We start from the raw sequence: 19,559 nt of genomic DNA, 5'->3' as shown, positions 1-19,559 counted from the left end.
ATACTATATCTGCCAAGAGGCAAATGACCTCTCCTTGATTTCCTGTGTCAATCTTCCTTGGAGTTTGTCCAGAATAAATCTCCGACTTCTGACTATCTCCTGTAGTTCCAATCGCTCTACTGGAACTCCTCCCCCCTCCCCCCCTCGATTTCCTGGCCTTTGCTGATAAGTTTAACTCCCTGCACACAGGGTGACTCACAGCAGCTCTAATTTCAGCTCCATGTATACATCACCTCTGTCCTCCATGGCTACTTTTACTCACATGCATTTGAAAAAGTTGCATCTCTGACATTTATGGTAACACCACCTTTGGCTGTCTATAGAATTCCACAAAGGAATCTGATGGAGAGTACAAGCCATGAGACTCAGAAGACAAAACCCATACCTTAATAGCAATAATTGTAACCAAGTAGATTTCTTTATGGTGTGCTCTAGTGATAATCTCTTGTGTACTGTCTGGAGGTAATATATGTTAATTAAAAGATGCTGCTGTGAGTCTCCTCAGCCATTGCCTAACTCTGTGATGAGGGTAGACCAAGTTACCATAATCATAGAAAGATAACAACTGTATCAATGAAATAAATTATTAATTTTTCCAATGTCAGAAGGTGATAGACAATTATTTTTGGTTATAGACTGACTTCTTTTTTTTCTTTTTTTAATTAGATATTTTCTTCATTTACATTTCAAATGCTATCCCCAAAGCCCCCTATACCCTCCCCACAACCTGCTCCCCAACCCACCCACTCCTGCTTCCTGACCCTGGCATTCCCCTGTACTGGGGCATATAATCTTCACAAGACCAAGGACCTCTCCTCCCATTGATGGCTGACTAGGCCATCCTCTGCTACATATGCCACTAGAGACACAGCTCTGGGGATACTGGTTAGTTCATATTGTTGTTCCTCCTATAGGGTTGCAGACCCCTTTAGCTCCTTGGGTACTTTCTCTAGCTCCTTCATTAGGGTCCCTGTGTTCCATCCAATAGATGAATGTGAGCATCCACTTCTGTATTTGCCAAGCACTGGCATAACCTCACAAGAGATAGCTATATCAGGGTCCTTTCAGCAAAATCTTGCTGGCATATACAATAGTGTCTGCGTTTGGTGGTTGTATATGGGATGGATCCCTTGGTGAGGCAGTCTCTGGATGGTCCTTCCTTCCTTCTTGCTTCGAACTTTGTCTCTGTAACTCCTTCCATGGGTATTTTGTTCTCCATTCTAAGAAGGAGCAAGTGTCCACACTCTGGTCTTCCTTCTTCTTGAGTTTCATGTGTTTTGCAAATTGTATCTTGGATATTCTTAGTTTCTGGGCTAATATCCACTTATCATTGAGTGCATGTATAGGCTGACTTCTAATTTCCCCAGGTCTCTAATAGAAGGCAAATGTTGTACAAAACACTCAAATGATTCCTTAAATGGAGCTCATATTTCCCTTCAGTCTAGTTTAGAAACCAAGAAGCTGAACAACCTCCTGTTTCAGCATCTTCATAATTATTTGTGATGCCATAGTTAAGAGGTGATTGGGAAAGGGAAAGTTATTTGAATCCTAGTTATTCATCTGCTGCATTTTCTATTTGTGTATTTTTTATGTACAGATATAATCTCAGTTCTTAGCCCAGACTGGCATGGAATTTTTCTATGTAAACCTCAAATGGTGGTTAAAGGAAAATTGGGCACTTAATGTACAAGATTGTATCTAGATCTTTGTCTCTGACTGCATAAAAATCAACTCCAAATAGACTGAAGACCTTAAAGAAGATCTGATACTCTAAAATTGATATTAGAAAAGTAGGGGAAACAAACTAAGGTCATAGCATAAGTTAGCATTTGTGAATTGAACTGCATTTTTTCCAGGAAACATGGCAAACCATTGATAATTGAGTTGTCATAAGTGTCACCATAGGAAACAAGCGTGGACATTACCAAAGGACAAAATAATTTTCCAGCATGTGAAATGGAAACCCTAGCACAGTGCTGGCAGAGCAAACATCTACACAACCATCATAAGACCTCGTGTGGAGATTCCTCAAAATGTTAACGCATGTCTCCTGCGAGGCTCTTCCAGTGCCTGGAAAATACAGAAGTGGATGCTCACAGTCATCCATTGGATGGAGCATAAGGTCCCCAATGAAGGAGCCAGAGAAATACTCAGGGAGCTGAAGGGGACTGAAGCCCCTAAGCAGGAACATCAATATGAACTAACCAGTCCCCTCAGAGCTCCTTGGACCTATACCACCAATCAAAGAAAACACATGGTGGAACTTGTGGCTCTGGCTATATTTGTAGCAGACGATGGCCTAGTTGGTCATCAATGAGAGGAGAGGCCCTTGGTTCTGCAAAGGCTCTATGCCATAATATAGGGGAATGCCAGGACCAGGAATGGGCTTGGGTGGGTTGGGGAGCAGGGGAAGGGAGGAGGGGATAAGGGATTTTCTGTGGGGAAACCAGGAAGGGGATAACATTTGAAATGTAAATAAAGGAAATATCTAATAAAAAAGAAAGGAGAGAGGGAAGGAAGGAAGGAAGTAAAGAAGGAAGGAAGGAAAAGAAAGAGAAAGAAAGAAAAAGAAAGAAAAAAGAAAGGGAGGAAGGAAGAGAGAGAAAGAAGGAAAGAAAGAAAAGAAAGAAAAGAAAGAAAGAAAGAAAGAAAGAAAGAGAAACAAAGAAAAGAAAAGAGAAAGGCAAGCTCTGGAGTCAACCAGTGTGCAGAGAACTGATACAGAACTCTACACAGTTCCTCACAACACCAAGAGGATCTGCCAGATGGCACATGCTGGCTGCGCTTCCTCAGGAAGAGACACAAGCTTGTTTAGAGTTTCTTTCAACAGTGATTTGGTTTCAGGAAGCCAGGGCTCCTGTCATCTTGGAAACCTCTCCATCTCTAGTTCATGTGGCAGCACAAAGCATCCCTTCTGCCCTGAAGAAAGCTCTGCCATCTCAACAGGATATGAGTGGCTGGGCAGAAATACAAGCTGTGGGTTACCCAGATTTCAGGCTACAAAACACTGTTTTGTGAACAGAAGTCAGGACCCTGGTGAACATCTCCATACCCAGTTATAAAGAGATTTTGAAGACACTGAGATAGGACAACTGCAGAGGGAATTAGAACTCATATGAATTGATCCAAACCAAGTCCTTTCACAAGGTGGCTACTCTACCTCCACATGTCTATTGAGAGAGAATGTATTTGGGCTTTCAAATCCAGGAGGTGCAACCTGTCACAAAAGTACCAAGGATTCTGAGCAGGAGGGTCAGAAGTCGGTAGCCAGCCTAGGCTACATAGCAAGACTTTGTCTCATAAAAAATGAAGGAGAGAATTGTGCTTAACTTGAGTAGACTTGAAGGACATTAGGCTAAGAAAATAATCTACCAAACAGAGATCAATATTGCCTAATTGAAGCCTAAAACACAAATCTCCACTACTGATAAACAATAGCATGATGGAGAGATGTTTGCAGGATGCATTCTAGACAGTATGTAGGAGGAAGAGGGCAAATATGTAATGCACAGGGTGAAGACCACAGTGCATCATGAAGATCAGTGTGCTCTCACCACTGGAAAAGTGGTGCCTTTGGAAGACAGACATGTTAGCTTGTTCCAGTATGCAGACGTTTATATAGATATAAAATAGGACACGGTAACACACAGTTCAAACACAAAAAGTTTACTATAGATTAAAAAAAATAGTCTGTGTATTCCGAGTTGTTTAAACCATACAATTTGTGTCCAGGTTCCAGCATCTGATACTCTTGGAGATACTTGTGCCTAAGCAGATCTTAAACCGAGATCTCTGGATATCCTCGATGGTTGATATTCACTCAGACACACAATGCCTAAAATCAGAAATCATTCACCCTTCAGTATCCAGGACCTTTTTAAAAAAATTATTATTAGATATTTTCTTCATTGACATTTCAAATGCTATACCCAAAGCCCCCTATACCCACCCGCAGCCCTGCTCCCCAACCCACCCACCCCCACTTCCTGGCCCTGGCATTCCCCTGTACTGGGGCATAAGATCTTCACAAGACCAAGGCCTCTTCTCCTATTGATAGCAGACTAAGCCATCCTCTGCTACATATGCAACTAGAGACACAGCTTTCAGGGGTACTGGTTAGTTCATATTGTTTCTCCTATAGGGTTGCCGACCCCTTTAGCTCCTTGGGTACTTTTTCTAGCTCCTTCATTAGGGGCCCTGTGTTCCATCCAATAGATGACTGTGAGCGTCCACTTCGGTGTTTGCCAGGCATTGGCATAGACTCATAAGAGAGAGCTCTATCAGGGTCCTTTAAGCAAAGTCTTTCTGACATATGCAATAGTGTCTGGGTTTGGTGGTTGTATATGGGATGGATCCATAGGTGGGGCACTCTCTGGATGGTCCCTCCAGGACCTTTTTTAAAGGCCATCTTCATGGTTCATTTCTGCAGGAGACCATACACTACCCAAAGGAAAACCTTGCTGTCAGACCAGAGGGTCTTACTTGTTTTCTTACAACAGGTTCTTATCCATGATCATGCTTGGAAACAGGTCCTGCTCTGGCTTCAACTATTAAACACTTCATATTTCACTTTGGCTCCACTCAAAACTTACTTGGTGGAATTTACCTTTTAAGCTCTCAGATGCCCTGGGGTAGTGTGCACCATGACATGATCTGGCTTCACATGGCTCCTATGAAGATGAACTGGTTAATGTTTCAGATAAGGGTGTAGACAAGGCAATACAAATTTGGAGAGACAACTAGAGTCACAAAAAATATGATAATACTTTGTTTGGAATACAGATTCTCACCATTTCAACTAATTTCAAAAGCAGCAAAAATGCCAAAGGAATGCTCTTCTCTCTCTCTCTCTCTCTCTCTGTCTCTCTATCTCTGTCTCTCTGTCTCTGTCTCTGTCTCTCTCTCTCTCTCTCTCTCTCACTCCCCCTCTCTTTCTCTCTCACTGTGTGTGTGTGTGTGTGTGTTTGTGTGTCCGTGTGTGTGTTTGTGTGTCCCGGCATCCAACCATGGGAAATTCCTCCCTGGCCCTCTCCTGTATCTGTGTGCATCCTCAGTAGGCTGCTCTTCACTCTCTGGTATCAGTTTTCAGGGAGCACAGTGCCTGTAAATGCTCTTCAAACAGATATAAGAAAGAGAGATCTTAGTAGAAATCTTCAGGACTTATGCTTCACTGTGCTGGCCCTGTGCTGGCATGGGCTGTCAGGCTGGTTCTTCCCGAGTGCTCCACTGATCCCTTCCCCCACCCTCCTCCAACACCCTGGCCAGGCTCAAGACACTGTCCTCTGCCCTCTACATGTGGTGAAGTTGCTCACAAAGGATACCGTGGGATTGGATTTATCAGTGATAATACATTACCACCAACCCCTAAGATGTATATTCTTGTAACCTGTTTATTTCAAAGCATATCATTTAGTCCAGGAAAGTGTTCAGTGAGTGCAAGCATTTGCTACCAAGGGTGGGGACGTTAATCCATTCCCTGAGACAGATAGGGTGTAAAGACAGAACTGACTCTGGCTGGTTAATTTCCATGCACATACAGTAAATAAATATTTTTTCTTTAAAGAAATTGACATTATTTTAAACAAAAAACCTAGAGGTAGAAGTGTATTGTAGTCTCTCCACTTACCTGGTACCATGGCTACCTCCATGGCTCTTTTGACTCAGAGCCAGGCAGGCCTCTGTTGTTGGTCAGGGTGCACTGCTGTGGATTGGCAGGCAGCAACATAAAGTTCGCAGGCCTCTTAGAAATCCGTTCCTTAAGGTCTTCCAGGCCCGTCTTCGAAAGGGGGCCTGGGGCGCAGTCTGACACCTGTCATGGAGGTGTCCCTGGAGTGTATTTCGGGAGGATGGTCTGGACTCTCTCTGTTGTAGAGCAGGACCCTCACCCTTGGCCTCCTTCCTGGAGAATGGAGGTGATGTAACTTGTGTGTTCATGATGTCCATTTGTCCAGGTGTAGTAACAATGTGGAGCTGTCCCATGAGGTTTGGATCTTCCAAAGACTTTCTAGTAGATATTTCTTCCGAGGTGTCACTGATCTCTGTCTCCCAGATTCTCCTCATGTAGTGAGCCTGTCCCATGAGGTTTGGATATTCCAAAGACTCTCCAGTAGATATTTCTTCCGAGGTGTCACTGATCTCTGTCTCCCAGATTCTCCTCATGTAGTGAGCCTGTCCCATGAGGTTTGGATATTCCAAAGACTCTCCAGTAGATATTTCTTCCGAGGTGTCACTGATCTCTGTCTCCCAGATTCTCCTCATGTAGTGAGCCTGTCCCATGAGGTTTGGATATTCCAAAGACTCTCCAGTAGATATTTCTTCCGAGGTGTCACTGATCTCTGTCTCCCAGATTCTCCTCATGTAGTGAGCCTTTCCCATGAGGTTTGGATATTCCAAAGACTCTCCAGTAGATATTTCTTCCGAGGTGTAACTGATCTCTGTCTCCCAGATTCTCCTCATGTAGTGAGCCTTCTGGACAAGCTGGGGGCTGATGCTGTTGAGTGGAGTTGTCTGCTTCTTGAAGCAGTTCCGGGTGGGTGGCATAGAGTGGCTCATTGTAGTTCTCTTTACCTTCTCAAAACTGACGGTGGAAAGGATAGGCATACTAGTTGCCCTCCTTACTTCTACTTGGTTTTTTATGGTTGGCTCTGTGTTTTCCAACATTCTATCACACGGCCTTGGATCTGGTTTTTTTGTCTTGTCTTCCTGTGGTAAATGTTGTTGTTGTTGTAGCATTAAATAAGTAGCCATCACCGAGTTGAACTTTTTCTCCCGCAAACTTTCTCTTATCTCTTCTGGATTGTATCCCAGGAAACGCATGAGTTTGATTATACTGGGGTCCGGGTGGCTTTCAGTGTTCTCTCCCATGGAAGCGGGAGAAGCTTCGTTGTCATATTTTAGCCACCTGAATCTGGCAATCTCTTGGACTGTTGGCCTCTCTCCAGGGTTGATAGTTAGCAATTTGGCTATCACATCCCAAAGTTCTGGTGAGAGACTAAAACTCCTAGAGTACTTTCCTGTAATGATCTTCTGCTTTGTTGCTTCATAGCCATATCCCTTGAAAGGGAGGTGCCCTGTGGCCATAAAATAAAGAACCACCCCCAAGCTCCAGACATCAGTGGCCCGACCATCGTACCCTCTACCTTGCAACATTTCTGGGGCACAGTAAGGGAGGGTTCCACAGAACTTGACCAGCTTCTGGCCCGTGATTATCTTGGTGCCCAATCCAAAATCAGCAAGCTTTACATCTCCTCTGTGGTCCAATAAGATGTTTTCTGGCTTTAAGTCCCGGTGGACAATCCCTTTCTGGTGACAATACTTCAGGGCATACACCATCTGTTTAAACAGTCTGTGGCACTCCTCCTCTGCTAGATAGCCACACTCTTCAATTCTGCTCAGCAGCTCTCCTCCCACAGCATGCTCCAGAATGATGAAAATGTTTCTGGAGGTGTGGATTATTTCTAAAAGTTTAATAATATGGGGATGATCAAGGGATTTCATGATTTCGATTTCGGATTGCACAAGGGGGTTTCCCCTGCTTTTGGGGAGGATTTTTATTGCTACTTTTGTTTGTGTGGGGAGATGGCTTGCCAGTTTTACCTCTCCAAAGGATCCTTGGCCAAGGGTTGTTAATATTTTATAATTTTCTGTTATGGCGAATTCGCCAAAGGGGTTGGACCTGAGGTCCTCACATGCTTGCCACCTCTTCATCATTGCTGATAAGTCAATTGTTTTGTGGTCAGTGTCCACAACACCTAGGGATGCAAGAAAAAAGGGAAGTAAAAGTGGGTCTAAGAGAAACATTTATAGCCTTAAATTCCTGTGCTAATACAAACACAAAAGTTGTCCAAATGATCTAATGATGCATGTCACAGTCATAGAAATATTAGAACAAGCAAAATCCAAAAGCATTAGAATCAAGTTCAGAATATGAATTGATGAAATGAAGACAAAAATAATACAAAGACCAATGTAACTGTCTTAGTTTGGGATTTTTAGCTATGAATAGCCTCCATGACCAAGGCAACTCATATTAAAGACAATACGTATTTGAAGCTGCCTTACAGGTTCGGGAGTTCAGTCCATTATCACCAATGTAAGAATATGGCAGCATACTGGCAGGCATGAAGCAGGAGGAGATGAGAGTTCTACATCTTCATCTGAAGACTGTTAAGAGAAGACTGTCTCTTCTTAGAAGTTAGGAGTAGGAGCTCAAAACCCACCTGGACAGTGGCACACTTCATCCAACAAGGTGATACCTGTTAATAGTGCCACTCCCTGGGCCAAGCATATTCAAAACCACTCTGGTAACAAAGACTTGTTTATTCTAAGGATAACAATAACAAGTAATCTTCCCCAAGATAACTCATAGAAATTGGAAGATATACATTAACAATATTAGGGAGAAGATAATGCAGTATACAGTGGAATATACAAATGGAATCCAGACATCCAAACAATCAGTAGGGAATCTCTTAAAAATGTTCCAGTGAAGTGGAAAAATCTAGAAAAAATTGATGAACCTCTAGATACACATTAAACTACCAACTAAAACTAAAAAGAGGGAAAACATCCAAACTGAAGACTGTATGAGTCAGAGGCAGTTGATGGCAAAAAGCTCCAGTGTTTTCTGGGTAAAGGAGGGAGTTGCACATATGAACTCACAGCATTGTGACCTGCTTAGGCTCAAGTCAGTCAAAATCTCATGAAGAGGGGAGGTGGACAGGAAATCACACACCTAGCTGATGAGCCCTTCAAAACTGATAGCTGTCAGGAGAGCTATCAATTTTAAGGATGTGGCCCCTTACGGATAAGGTTGGACAGACTACTCTTCAGTGGAAAGCCACATACCTGAGAGTATGAAGACAAGAGAAACTGTACTGGATGGCCAGACACAAAACAAACGACCCAAACCAGGATAGTAGGAAATGCCGAGTGGAGGATCTGGGTGGAGTTAGGGGAAAGGATAAATACAACCAAAATATCATGTAAAATTCTCAAAAATTGCCGGGTGTGGTGGCGCACGCCTTTAATCCCAGCACTCGGGAGGCAGAGGCAGGTGGATTTCTGAGTTCGAGGCCAGCCTGGTCTACAAAGTGAGTTCCAGGACAGCCAGGGCTACACAGAGAAACCCTGTCTTGAAAACAAAGAAACAAACAAATCTCAAAAATCAAATTTCAAACAAAAATGCAAAAAGATTTAAATAGTAATTTAAAAGAATTTCTTAACAACAATAAAAATAAGAAAAGGCCAGACCAGACAAACTCATTGGTGATTTTCATCAAATCTTTAAAGAAGAGCCCACACCAGTACTTCTGAAACTATTTACTAAACTAGAAAGAGGAGCAGGAGCAATCAAGATTCATCCTTAGAGAATGTATTTCGCAGATACTGAGGCCACATGGGCACAGTAACAAGAGTCATAGTAACATAGTCAACACCTGTGAACACAGACACAATAATCCTTAGTCTGAGAGCTTAATGCCTCACACAGAATTCAACAGCCCTTCAAAGGGCTTCCAAACTTCCTGATCAAGATGGATTCATCCAGTCCTGCCAGGGCTGCAACAACCACCACCGATTGACAACGCTGCATAGAAATGGAAGGGCAAAAACATCCAGTGGAAGAAAGACAGCATTTTCAACAAATGGTGCTGGCACAACTGGTTGTTAACATGTAGAAGAATGCGAATAGATCCATTCCTATCTCCTTGTACTAAGGTCAAGTCTAAGTGGATTAAGGAACTACACATAAAACCAGAGACACTGAAACTTATAGAGGAGAAAGTGGGGAAAAGCCTTGAAGATATGGGCACAGGGGAAAAATTCCTGAATAGAACAGTAATGGTTTGTGCTGTAAGATCGAGAATTGACAAGTGGGACCTCATGAAACTACAAAGCTTCTGCAAGGCTAAAGACACCATCAATAAGACAAAAAAACCACCAACAGATTGGGAAAGGATCTTCACCTATCCTAAATCAGATAAGGGACTAATATCCAATATATATAAAGAACTCAAGAAGGTGGACTCCAGAAAGTCAAATAACCCCATTAAAAAATGGGGCTCAGAACTGAACAAAGAATTCTCACCTGAGGAATACCGAATGGCATAGAAGCACCTGAAAAAATGTTCAACATCCTTAATCATCAGGGAAATGCAAATCAAAACAACCCTGAGATTCCACCTCACACCCGTCCGAATGGCTAAGATCAAAAATTCAGGTGACAGCAGATGCTGACGAGGATGTGGAGAAAGAGGAACACTCCTCCATTGTTGGTGGGATTGCAAGCTTGTACAACCACTCTGGAAATCAGTCTGGCGGTTCCTCAGAAAATTGGACATAGTACTACTGGAGGATCCAGCAATACCTTTCCTGGGCATATATCCAGAAGATGTCCCAACCGGTAAAAAGGACACATGCTCCACTATGTTCATAGCAGCCCTATTTATAATAGCCAGAAGCTGGAAAGAACCCAGATGTCCCTCAACAGAGGAATGGATACAGAAATTATGGTACATTTACACAATGGAGTACTACTCAGCTATTAAAAAGAATGAATTTATGAAATTCCTAGCCAAATGGATGGACCTGGAGGGCATCATCTTGAGTGAAGTAACACAATCACAAAAGAACTCACACAATATGTATTCACTGATAAGTGGATATTAGCCCAAAACTTAGGATACCCAAGATATGAGATACAATTTGCTAAACGCATGAAACTCAAGAAGATTGAAGACCAAAGTGTGGACACTGTGCCCCTTCTTAGAATTGGGAACAAAACACCCAGGGAAGGAGTTACAGAGACAAAGTTCGTAGCTGTGATGAAAGGATGGACCATTTAGAGACTGCCGTATCCAGGGATCCTTCCCATAAGCAGCTTCTAAACGCTGACACCATTGCATACACTAGCAAGATTTTGCTGAAAGGACCCAAATATAGCTGTCTCTTGTGAGACGATGCCGGGGCCTAGCAAACACAGGAGTGGATGTTCACATTCAGCTATTGGATGTATCACAGGGCTCCCAATGGAGAAGCTAGAGAAAGTACCCAAGGAGCTAAAGGGATCTGCAACCCTATTGTTGGAACAACATGATGTACTAACCAGAACCCCGGAGCTCTTGTCTCTAGCTGCATATGTATCGAAAGATGGCCTAGTCGGCCATCAATGGAAAGAGAGGCCCATTGGACTTGCAAACTTTATATGCCCCAATATAGGGGAATGCCAGGGCCATAAGAATGGGAATGGGTGGGTAGGGAAGTGGGGGGCACTATGGGGGACTTTTGGGATAGCATTGGAAATGTAATTGAGGAAAATATGTAATAAAAATATTAAAAATTAAAAAAAAAAAAAGAATCACATGCTCAGCTGAATAATGGAATTGTCATTTAAAAAGAAGATCATGGATCTGGAAATCACCCCGTCGTGTTTAACAAGCCAGTGCAGAGATACTGGCTCTCAAGTGCTGAAGCATAGGTAGGGGAAGGGGCCTGTAGTAAAAGGCATTCATTAGGAATGGAAGGAAGAAAGAAGGGACTAGGGTACAGGTTCTTAGATTAGGTGAATATTCTTAAAGTACATTATGTGCATATTCAGAAATGTTTTAGGGAACTGTCCTACTTTATGCTTAATGTTTAGTAACAAAAACTTTAAAAAGTAAATAAATGGCAATGAAAATGAGTAGGTAGAAAAAGACAAATTGAAGATAATTAACGATGATAATTTAAACTATGTAAAAAAGAAAATCTAAAATCAAAGACAAACTAAAAAAAAGAAAAAAGAAAAAAAGGAAAACTAAAACCATTACCTGCAAACCTCAAGCAGTAAAGTGAGAAAAGGGCTCACCTTGTCAAAGTCCAAGCAAGTTCACCAAAATCCGAGTCCAAAAACGTAACCAGTGTCCAAATAAATCAAAAAACCTTCGCCAAAATCCGAGTCCAAAAACGTAACCAATGTCCAAGTCAGAAAAAAAACCTTCGCCAAAATCCGAGTCCAAAAAACGTAACCAATGTCCAGTTCAGAAACCTTCGCCAAAATCCGAGTCCAAAAAACGTAACCAATGTCCAGTTCAGAAACCTTCGCCAAAATCCGAGTCCAAAAACGTAACCAAAGTCCAATCCAAATTTTCCCCAGAATCCAAGTTCAAAATTATCACCACAGTCCACGTCTCCCAAAACACCACCAAACCACTCTCTGCACCAAAAGGACAAAAACCAGCCCTGGGCAGTACATTTTATGGGCAGGTGTCTGTCATTTATCACAGTGGTTCTTTGTGAGGTCAGAGCAAAACATGGACCAATGAGGGATGGCCACACTCCTGTCCCAGAAGACTGTATTAGCTACTCTGCAGTCACTGCTACCAAGTGCCCAACCAGAAGCAACAGAATGGTTTATTTTGGCTCACACTTTGAGGGAACAGGGAAAGCATGATGTAGAGTGATAGCATGTGGCTGTTCACACAGTACTGCTGGTCACCCCATATCCAATGCCAGGTCAGGAAATTCCTTCCTAGAGCTAGGAGCCTACCTTTTAAAGCTAGATTCCAGCTTCCCTTCGCAGTATTACCAGCTAGAGACCATGAGTTCTGACACAAGTGTCTATAGGGGATTTTTTTTTTTTAATTCAAACCACAATAAGAACTGTCTCCACTCTAAAGGTAATAGAAACAGTAGTAGGAATAATGATAATATAGGCCCCCAAACCTTTATGCTTTAATGGGTATAGACTCTGGTTGCAGGAAACATTTTAAAAAGAACCAACAAGTTCCCGCACAACTGCCAGGCACCTACAACTCTCTGCCCCGTGGTACCTGGCTGGCCAGTCACTGGCAAGCAGTGGCCAACCTGTTTCTATCCCATGGAGACTCTCTGACCCAGAGCTCTTGAAATGTCTCCACCCAGCTTGCTATGTTCCCACAGACAGGATCTGCCATTGAAATGGGGAGACTAGTCATTATTACATCTTGTCCTCATGCTATAACCTTCCAAAAAGCCTAATTCTCTCCTGCTTCCTCTCTTTCTCTGTCCAACTGGGAAGTCCCTCTTACTCGCTCAGTTATTGGCTCCTTCATTTATTAAAGGATTGGTTCACAAGAAGTCACCTGGGTATGTGACTCTTCCTTGTCCACAGCCCCTCCCAGGAGAGCAGAATTAGCATCAAAATACAAAACAGCACCAGGCCCATCCACAATAGACTGATATTTACCAGTAAAAAAGTGAACAACCCAGAGGATGCTCCTATGTCCTTTGGGAGTAGGACCCAAAATCTGTGCTAACAACTGTCTCTTACAGACCTCAACATATCTATGTTCAAAGTAGTCATTTCTCTCTATATACTTGCTGTCCAAACTATGCCCCTCAATGTTGTTGTCCTGTCACAAAATATTCTTTTTCAAACACCCTAGAGCAAGTTACTAAAGTATGTGGGACTTAGAGGAAGGGAGTTTGGTCATAGCTTCCCCAAAAGACTCTTATTAGATTTCTCATCAGAGACCTAGAAGCCCAGGAGACAGAAGGCAGACAAAGTTCGTAGCTGTGATGAAAGGATGGACCATTTAGAGACTGCTGTATCCAGGGATCCGTCCCATAATCAGCTTCTAAACGCTGACACCATTGCATTCACTAGTAAGATCTTGCTGAAAGGACCCAAATATAGCTGTCTCTTGTGAGATGATGCCGGGGCCTAGCAAACACAGGAGTGGATGTTCACAGTCAGCTATTGGATGTATCACAGGGCTCCCAATGGAGAAGCTAGAGAAAGTACCCAAGGAGCTAAAGGGATCTGCAACCCTATTGTTGGAACAACATGATGTACTAACCAGAACCCTGGAGCTCTTGTCTCTAGCTGCATATGTATCGAAAGATGGCCTAGTCGGCCATCAATGGAAAGAGAGGCCCATTGGACTTGCAAACTTTATATGCCCCAATATAGGGGAATGCCAGGGCCAAAAGAATGGGAATGGGTGGGTAGGGAAGTGGGGGGCGCTATGGGGGACTTTTGGGATAGTATTGGAAATGTAATTGAGGAAAATATGTAATAAAAATATTAAAAAAAAAAAAAAACAAAATAAGATTCTACAATGATGAAAAAAAAAAAAAGTGAACAACCCAGAGGATGCTCCTATGTCCTTTGGGAGTAGGACCCAAAATCTGTGCTAACAACTGTCTCTTACAGACCTCAACATATCTTTGTTCAAAGTAGTCATTTCTCTCTATATACTTGCTGTCCAAACTATGCCCCTCAATGTTGTTGTCCTATCACAAAATATTCTTTTTCAAACACCCTAGAGCAAGTTACTAAAGTATGTGGGACTTAGAGGAAGGGAGTTTGGTCATAGCTTCCCCAAAAGACTCTTATTAGATTTCTCATCAGAGACCTAGAAGCCCAGGAGACAGAAGGCAGACATCTTCGTGATGATCCAAAGAGAAGAACATCAGCCTAGAATCATACAGACAGCAAAAGCTGTAGGCATGGGAGATAGAGAATCTTCAAAGGTCAAAATCTCATCCTGTTCTACAACAAAGTGCCTTATACTGGGAAACATATAAACAACAGAAATCCATTTCTTGTACGTTTGGAGATTGGTAAGTTAAAGAACAGGATATTCAGGATGTTTGATGTGTATTGAGTGCCAGGATGCTAAGGGTATACAAGGCCTTTTATTTTGCTCTAACATGGTATTTTGTTGTATATTCTCACATGGTCCTGGGAAATGAAACTCTCTTTCATTTCTTTTTCTTTTCATATAGACAAGGTTACAATCCCCTATCAGCTCCTTCAGTCCTTCCCCTAACTCTTCCATAGAGGTCCTCTAGCTCAGTCCAATGTTTGCCTCCTCTAAGTATCTCCATCTATGCCAGTCAGATGATGGTTGCGCCCCATAGAGGATAGCCATGTAAGACCTATGTCTGCAAGCACAACACAGCATCAGCAATAGTGTTGGGATTTGGTGTCAGGCCCTATTCTATAGGGGACACATTCTTTCATGATTGTGAACACCTGGGTTGCTACCACAAAGGTCTCAAATCGGGCTGAAGATTCAACATAGATTTTTGTGAGCCACATGTTCCAACATCAGGCCCCAAAACTAGAGCTGGTTACTGTCACAGTACCAATACCATGCAGGTTTTATCTCTATTGCTCTGTAGTACAGCTTGAGGTCAAGGATGGTGACTCCCCTAGAAATTCTTTTATTTTGGGGAATAGTTTTCCCTATCCTGGTTTGATTTTTGTTTGTTTGTTTGTTTTAAATCCAGATGAATTTTAAAATTGCTCCTTCTATCTCTATATCTATATATTGCTTTTGAAAAGATGGTCATTTTTACTATGTTAATTTTACTGATCCTTCCGCGGGATCTCTGCAGAGGGCCCTAAGGTCCCCAGAGGACTCTCCATGCTGCAGGCACCCTAGGACACCCGGGACCCTGGGATCATCACTGGTGAGTGGAACGCAACATCAGTTCCAAAAAACCCAGAGGGTCTTGTGCTAGCATCAACAGGGTTAAAGCACAAAGGCAGGCCCTAGCACTCCCAGATTCTTGGGATCACTGAGACCAGTCCATGCAGGAGAGCACGTGGGCAGCAGAAGCAACAGAGTTTCTTTGACAGGGTCCCTTTGGGCCTCCATCCTTAGCCAGGAGGCAGAGCTGAGACCCAGACCCCTGGACACCTTCCTTGCCAGAGGAGAGTTGGCCTCCAGGGAGGGCTCTGACCCCAGGAACCCGGAGATGGGTCTGAGCTCAAGAGTTCTGTGCATCTTCCCTGCAAGAGGAGAGCCTGCCTGCAGAGAGTGCTCTGATCACTTGGACACTGGAAAGAGTTGGTCTTCCAGGATGCTGCCAGAGCCTAAAGAATCACAGGAGGAACAAGCTCCAGTCAGAGACAGCTAGAACATCTGACACCAGAGCTTACCAGATGGCAAAAGGCAAACAAAAGAATCTTACTACAGGAACCAGGACCACTGGGCATCATCAGAACCTAGTATGCCCACCACAGCGAATCCTGGATACCCCAACACACCTGAAAAGCAAGATTCTGATCTAAAATCACATCTCACGATACTGGTGGAGGATTTTAAGAAGGGCATTAATAACTCACTTAAAGAAATGCAAGAGAACACTGCTAAACAGGTAGAAGCCCTTAAAGGGGATGCACAAAAATCCCTCAAGGAATTATAGGAAAACACTGCTAAACAGGTAGTAGACCTTAAAGAGGAAACACAAAAATCCCTTAAAGAATTACAGGAAAACACAACAAAACAGGTGATGGAATTGAACAAAACCATCCAAGGTCTAAAAATGGAACTAGAAACATTGAAGAAAACTCAAACAGAGACAACTCTGGAGATAGAAACCCTAGGAAAGAAATCAGGCACCATAGATGCGAGCATCAGCAACAGAACACAAGAGATGGAAGAGAGAATCTCAGGTTCAGAAGATTCCATAGAGAACATCGGCACAACCATCAAAGAAAATGCAAAATGCAAAAAGATCCTAACTCAAAACATCCAGGAAATCCAGGACACAATGAGAAGACCAAACCTACGGATAATAGGAGTAGATGAGAATGAAGATTTTCAACTTAAAGGGCCCCAAATATCTTCAACAAAATAATAGAAGAAAACTTCCCAAACCTAAAGAAAGAGATGCCCATGAACATACAAGAAGCCTACAGAACTCCAAATAGACTGGACCAGAAAAGAAATTCCTCCCGACACATAGTAATCAGAACAACAAATGCACTAAATAAAGATAGAATATTGAAAGCAGTAAGAGAAAAGGGTCAAGTAACATATAAAGGCAGGCCTATCAGAGTTACACCAGACTTTTCACCAGAGACTGTGAAAGCCAGAAGATCCTGGACAGATGTTGTGAATTAACTCTTGATTTACATTCCTGAGATGAATTTAAGCTCTGAGAAGCCCTGTGAGCAGCAAAAGGCTGGGTTTTCTTTCTCAGTGTTCCTATCACAATTCAGCAGCACTGGGCTTTCACTGAAGAAATGCCAGTCATTCCTCCTGGTGTGGTTTTCTGATTAGCTCTTCCTTCTATGGCATTGGTCCTCTTTTCAAGCCCAACACTTTCAGCACTCTCTTTGTGCTATTTCTGCATGCAATAAACAATTTGGATATCTGCTGGTTTTTCTGAAGACATAACTTAGATCTGACACTAAGCCCACAAGCACTACAGATTAAAAGCTGAGTGTCACATGACTGCTCACCCTTCAAATGCCAATCACAATCCCCTAAGGTCTAACCAGATATCCATTAATAATGGTTCCCACAACTTCCTCTTTTGGTTAAATACTTCACTAAAACAAGGTACACACAAAACTAAACACACTTGGATTCCCTAGTTCACTGTAAAAGGTGCAGTCTGGAAACAGCCAGGTGAAATGACTGCAAAGGAACAGGGAGCACACAAATGTTTGGAGGAAGGAAGGATAGAGGTCCCAAACATTGACATGTGCTCTGGCATGTTATCCACAGCACATTGACATTTTAACAACATCGAAGCTCTCTGCAGCCCATGAGTTAGCCAGGGGTCCATCATCATTCATGGCCTCATATGCAAGAATGACAGTCACAGAACAGATTTTGGGGTTCTTATAAAGCCTTGTGCCAATAACTGGAGACTTAGGAAAAATATTATTATAACAATATTAACCATGGCATTATCTTCCCTCTCAGGAAATTTCCAGAGTACAGCAGGGACTTTCATAGGACCAAAGGTTTAAGATTCTTCATATAACCATGCCTGACCTCAAGCTGTACTACAGAGCAATTGTGATAAAAACTGCATGGTACTGGTATAGCCACAGACAGGTAGATCAATGGAATAGAATTGAAGACCCAGAAATGAACCCACACACCTATGGTCACTTGATCTTTGACAAGGGAGCTAAAACCATCCAGTGGAAAAAAAGACAGCATTTTCAACAAATGGTGCTGGCACAACTGGGGGTTATCATGTAAAAGAATGTGAATTGGTCCATTCTTATATCCTTGTACAAAGCTCAAGTCTAAGTGGATCAAAGACCTCCACATAAAACAAGAGACACTGAAATTTATAGATGAGTGAGTGGGGAAAAGCCTCAAAAATATGGGTACAGGGGGGAAATTCTTGAACAGCTATGGCTTGTACTGTGAGATCAAGAATCTACAAATGGGACCTCATAAAATTGCAAAACTTCTGTAAGGCAAAAGATACTGTCAATAAGACAAAAAGCCACTAGCAGATTGGGAAAGGATTTTTACCAATCCTAAATCAGATAGGGGCCTAATATCCAATACAAAGAACTCAAGAAGCTGGACTCTAGAAATTCAAATAACCCCACTAAAAATGGGGTACAGAGCTAAACAAAGAATTCTCAACTGAGGAATCCTGAATAGCTGAGAAACACTTGAAAGAATGTTCAACATCCTTAATCATCAGGGAAATGCAAATCAAAACAACCCTGAGATTCCTCCTCACACCAGTCAGAATGGCTAAGATCAAAAATTCAGGTGAGAGCAGATGCTGGCGAGGATGTGGAGAAAGAGGAACACTTCTCCATTGCTGTTGGGATTGCAAGCTTGTACAACCACTCTGGAAATCAGTCTGGCAGTTCCTCAGAAAATTGGACATAGTATTACAGGAAGATCCAGCAATACCTCTCATGGGCATATACCCAGAAGATGTTTCAACTGGTAATAAGGACACATGCTCCACTATGTTCATAGCAGCCTTGTATATTATAGCCAGAATCTGGAAAGAATCCAGATGTCCCTCAACAGAGGAATAGATACAAAAAAAATGTGGTACATTTACACAGTGGAGTATTACTCAGCTATTAAAAACAATGAATTTTTAAAATTCTTGGGCAAATGGATGTGTCTGGAGGATATCATCCTGAGTGAGGTAACCCAATCACAAAAGAAGCCACTTGGTATGCACTCACTGATAAGTGATTATTAGCCCAGAAACTTAGAATACCCAAGATACAATTTGCAAAACATATGAAACTCAAGAAGAAGGAAGTCCAACGTGTGGATACTTCATTCCTCTTTAGAATAGGGAACAAAATATCCATGGAAGGAGTTACAGAGACAAAGTCTGGAGCTAAGAGGAAAGGATGGACCATCCAGAGACTACCCCACCCGGGATCTATCCCATAATCAGCCACCAAATGCAGACACTATTGCACATGCCAGCAAGATTTTTCTGAAAGGACCCCGATATAGCTGTCTTGTGTGAGGCTATGCCAGTGCCTGGCAAATACAGAAGTGGATGCTCACAGTCATCTATTGGATGAAACACAGGGAACCCAATGGAGGAGTCCTATAGGTGGAACAACAATATGAACTAAAATACCTCCCAGAGCTCATGTCTTTAGCTGCATATGTAACAGAAGATGGCCTAGTTGGCTCTCATTGGGAAGAGAGGCCCCTTGGTCTTGCAAACTTTATATGCCCCAGTACAGGGGAACGCCAGGGCCAAGAAGTGATAGTGGGTGGGAAGGGGAGTGGGGGGAGAGGGTATGGGAGACTTTTGGGATAGCATTGGAAATGTAAATGAAGAAA

The 19,559-nt window shown here is 42.6% G+C and overlaps 2 pseudogenes across 1 annotated transcript in view; one reads left to right on the top strand and one right to left on the bottom strand.

Annotated features, from left to right (window-relative positions):
- Positions 1 to 19,559, top strand: part of LOC147004892 (protein DBF4 homolog A-like) — a 203,279-nt pseudogene that overhangs the window by 89,065 nt on the left and 94,655 nt on the right. The gene's annotated exons all lie outside the window — the stretch shown is intronic.
- On the bottom strand, positions 5,510 to 11,898 carry LOC147004894 (sperm motility kinase X-like; annotated as a pseudogene).

The sequence above is a fragment of the Mus caroli genome, unplaced genomic scaffold, assembly GCF_978045245.1.
Source record: "Mus caroli unplaced genomic scaffold, Mus_caroli_1 scaffold_4, whole genome shotgun sequence".
Taxonomy (NCBI): domain Eukaryota; kingdom Metazoa; phylum Chordata; class Mammalia; order Rodentia; family Muridae; genus Mus; species Mus caroli.
The sequence above is the reverse complement of the archived record's forward strand: the minus strand, read 5'-3'. Positions and strand labels throughout refer to the sequence as shown.